General features: G+C 32.1%; 1 long non-coding RNA gene across 1 annotated transcript; it reads right to left on the bottom strand.

Annotated features, from left to right (window-relative positions):
• Window positions 1-1,313: 1,313 nt before the first annotated feature.
• Window positions 1,314-4,366, bottom strand: LOC145691631 (uncharacterized). Its single transcript, XR_014132445.1, has 3 exons — window positions 4,307-4,366; window positions 2,595-2,724; window positions 1,314-1,549 (listed from the first exon to the last, which is right to left on the bottom strand). It is a non-coding gene; the product is annotated as an uncharacterized LOC145691631 (long non-coding RNA).
• Between the last annotated feature and the right edge of the window lie 378 nt (window positions 4,367-4,744).

Here is a 4,744-nt window from a genome sequence, read left to right as displayed (position 1 = left end):
ACGGGAGAACACCGAGAAAACCCACGAACATGGTGTTTGTCCAACACAAAGTCCACACGGCCCGAGCTGGGATCGAACCAGGGACCCCAAACACCAGAGGTGAATGCTCTAACACTCAGCCACCGCGCCCCCTTATGCCTTCTTATATAACACTAATTCTGTAAAGAAACATCAAACTCCGTTAAACGTAAATACTCCAACTTACATTATTCTAGATCTTTTAAGAATTAAAATTTAAGGCTGCAATATACAGGATATTTCAAAATGATGGACCTGATTTCAGAAATTCCTTCAATGAAATATAAGTAATAGACCTAAACATAAGTTATTAGGAGGTGTGCGTTTAGAGAGGTTAAATATCAAAGATTAGTTTCAACGCATTGCTTCCACTGTCTATTGCTAAGAGTCAGCAGCGAGCACGAAATCAATTGCTGAAATTGAACACAACATCCTACAAACGGTTTGGCATGAGATAGAGTATAACCTTGATGTGCGCCTTGTTACGTAAAGTGCTCACGTCTAACACTTGTGGTATATTTGGGGGGCGCGGTGGCTCAGTGGTAGAGCGTTCACCTCTGGTGCTTGGGGTCCCGGGTTCGATCCCAGCCCCCGCCAAGTGAACTTTGTGGTGGACAAACACCGTGCTCGTGGGTTTTCTCGGGGTTCTCCCGTTTCCTCCCACCTTCTTCATTCCACCATTTCACTCATCTCTCATAATCACCGTCTCCTTTAGCCTAACCGGCATAACCGTGGGACGTAAAACTCAAAGATTTCATTTCATTTACTTGTGGTATATTTGAAGAAACCTTCACAGTTTACCTTTTTTTCTCAGCACATGTTTTACAATGGTATACGTTTATAGGATTTCACAGAATAAATTTTTAAATTCGAGTCCGTCATTTTGAATTGCCCTGTATATTTCGATTTTTAAATTAAAGATTATTTATCAAATTTATAGCTATTTTTGGGGATCTAGTGGAACCTTTATATCAAGATTATCATTACTATCTAGTAAGCAAAGAAAAGAAATGGGGTTTTCAGTTTAAAATCGCACGTTTATGACCTTTTGACTAAAGGTGATATGTGGTTAATGAAAAAAAAAAAAAAAAAAACACAATATTATGAAGGAATTGATGCAGAGAGGATGTAGGTGCAAACTAGGTAACCGCGATAAAAATCACCGAAACCGATGTTGTGTATCATAAACTCATATAGCCAGGGTTCAAAATAGGGATCCTCGCACTAGAGATGAGCGCTGTACAGCTGCGCCACCATAAATTTACTGTAAGACAAAAAATGTTAAAGTATTGCGTTCTAACACATTTTTATTTGCTTATCTATCTTTTACAAAGGTTTCTTACAGTAAGAGTACTACAATCTTTAACTAATATAGTCTCAAATTTCAATTTTGACTATTTGTTCTGTAAGCACATGGGCCAAAACTTCATATAATTTGTAGTTGAAGTAAGTTGATAGTTTTGTTTTGGATCACTTCTAGGAACATTGCTGTTACTTCATCTTGTTATTTAGCCCCAGAACCATGGGAATCCTAGAAAGTAAAAATAATAAAACGTTAACGTTATTGAACTTCAGTATTATATTAAATAATACGTGTAATATAAATAAATTATAAACATGTTAAAATCAAAATTGACTTTTTGAATAACATTAAGCATAATAATAGAAAAAAAGCATTATAAAATTTTTAAAGGAAATGTGCAGAACAGCTAGATTATATATTCCTAAATTCAACAAAGGTGTTGAATTCAAATTATTGTAAAACTATATATCGACTCAGTAAAACGTACTTTTCGCAGCACTATTACACTATATTTTTTGTGTTTTGTTTATCGTAATTAAATAATCACAAATAATACAATTCTCAGTGCTAATTATTTTAACGTATTGTTTTCTTCAAAGTGGTGCTTCAAAACACTTCAAATTAGTTTCCCAATCAATGCTGTTGGCCATCTTACATCTTACAATTAGTACTTTATAATTTAACGAATGCTATTTTCAGCTTCTTTATGTAATATTCCTTGTAAGACCAGGCCCTATCCAGGGGGGACTAGGAGGTCCGCCTCCCCAAATTTTTACTGACCCCCTCTAAACTTTTCACTGTAGGCTTGCAAATGAACTATAATATGGCATGAACTAATATTTTTGGATTGGACTACCTACATTTTCGGGCTGGCTACAGGCCTGTGTAAGACGTCATTTTTTTTAAACAAAGAATTCCTGAGCTCAAATATGACCTGTTTTATTTCCGCGATATTTTACTTTTCGTATATAAATTTGTTGAAAAAAATCAACCTTTCTGTCTTTAGTTTTGTTCCAATTACGAACCTACATGAAAAGTTTTATTAAAACGGAAATACAAAACTTCGTTCATTTTATAATTGAATCGTTGAGTTCCAAAACCAGTCATCTCCATGAAAACTAAGTTTAGAGAAGAGAGACACAAAACTAAATAATCTTTATGTATGTGACATATATATTCAATATTGAACACACATGGCCCTAGCATGAGTAATTCCACTACGATAAATTATTACGAAAATGCACTGAATTATGAAGATGAATATAATTCTTACCCCACATCATGTTAGCTGTCTGCATATTCTCTCCTCTCTGTTGTTGCTGGAGAGGAATTCTTTGAGGATAAGGCATTGGCATAGGAACAGCCAAAGCAACACAAACAATCAGGGCAAGAAATACAAAGACCTACATAAAAAAAAAGAGAGAATGTGTAGCATTAAGTTTAAAGTATTTCAGAATAATGCACAGATTACTTTATTGGGAAGCTATATGAGTTACTTTGTATATGAAAACTTTAATTAAGTACGGAGTAATGTTAAATATTTACTCTCTTGGTGAACTAATAATAATAATAATAATAATAATAATAATAATAATAATAATAATAATAATAGAGCGAAACTTTGTCATCATCTATAGCCATTCTCATATTTAATATCAAGTAAGTAAGACAACATGTGGTACTAATACTTTTAGAGCTAAATAATGTGTTTTTACAAAGAAAGTAAGATGGTAATATCCCTTTGAAGGCACTTGAAATAAATTGAAACGAATGTTTCAGTGTAAGGTAAGTAATCTTGAAACTCATCAAATGTAATGATCATCTATACTATGATATTGGAAGAGTAAAAGTAACCACTTGAAAGCCTAGTCCGTACTACTCTCGGTGCCTAAAAACATGAAATTTAAAAATTAACTACCTGTTGGTGGGGAAACAAAGATTACAAAGGATTTTTTTGTAACATATATTCTAAGGTGTTGGTTGATATTTGCTCCTGCCAAGTATAGAGTATCTCACGAAGTCTTCATGTTTGGAAAACCAAACTCAGAACACAAACTCCCCAATAAAAGGAAATGTCTTTCAGTACTGTCCAAAATGCCGCTATTAACAAGGAAATGAAGACGGTTTCTTTAATATTCAAATTTCCGATTATTTATTCAGAAAATCTCCAGTGGTATGTTTCGCTCAAGTTAGAGATGTCCAATTCGAATTATTTAAATTAAAAATAAGATTTCTCAACTAGTGCGTAAACGTTTATTATAAATAAGGGAAAACTTGTTTCAGTGTGATAGAAAATTCAACTTGTGAAATGAAGAGAACATTTCTATGATATTCAAACTCTTGTTTCCTTTTCAGATAGTTCACAATTAGAAGATTTAATTATGTCGCTAATATTCGGTGAGAAAAGTTTCATTAAAAATTATCAAACATTGAAAAAAAGTCCTGTTTCTAAAAGAGGGAAGGAATTTTTCTTCAATATTCCAATTTCCTATTTAATATATTTTTAAATTTATTCTTCTCGTACGAAGCTTTGATAATATACTTACGTTGGTAATGATATAACATCACGAAAATGTTTCCGATAGGAAGACAGGAAAAGAAAAACACCAGAGCCAATCATTTGCATACCTTGCTTATATTTTTGTTTGGTGGTAAAGATTAATAAGTTTATTTTTCTACTAGATAATTTAGCAATAGAAAGTGAAATTTATTTGAGCACAGAAATATATTGTAAAACGTGAAGTTCAAATCTCATATGGCCATATTTACCAGATGTATCTTTCGCTAAACTCAACAATATGTACTAAAATTTCTGTATTTCAAAGCCAGTAGGCGAACTAGAATATTTTAGTATTGTCATATGATTTACAATTCTTTGTAAGGTTTTAAGTTTGTACTGTAGTGTATATAAATATTAGTTCGCAATAAGCTAAATTACTGTAAAATAACTATTGTATCGAACTTCAATAATAAAACTATACTTACTTTAGTGAACATAATGCTGTAAGTGATCGTCTTTCTGTTGACAATTCAAGTTATGTTTCAAGTACCTGGAGAACATTATTTATACAAAAACCTAAACCTTGAAAAGTTAACACATGATGTTTCTCTGAGTCACATGCTCCTGATATAATTTTACAATTCTCTTTATTAATTGTGATTATAATTATTTACTTCATTTATTTGAGTGAAGCTAAGCGTAAAATTACAAAGGTTGCATAAAATAAACTAATATGATTATGTTCAACTTATATGGTTTTCCAGTTTCTGTTAGGTACGTAAATTAAGTAATTCAATCAATTTACACAATAATAATGTGTAATATAATTGAAAATTGTAATTAAAAAAAGGGCAAGACTTAATTACTGCTTAGAAAGTATAATTACTGTCTCACTTGATTCACAGAAACAGCTAGTACTTTTT

Source organism: Thermobia domestica, chromosome 8 (assembly GCF_964235325.1).
Source record: "Thermobia domestica chromosome 8, izTheDome1.hap1.1, whole genome shotgun sequence".
Lineage (NCBI taxonomy): Eukaryota > Metazoa > Arthropoda > Insecta > Zygentoma > Lepismatidae > Thermobia > Thermobia domestica.
The sequence above is the reverse complement of the archived record's forward strand: the minus strand, read 5'-3'. Positions and strand labels throughout refer to the sequence as shown.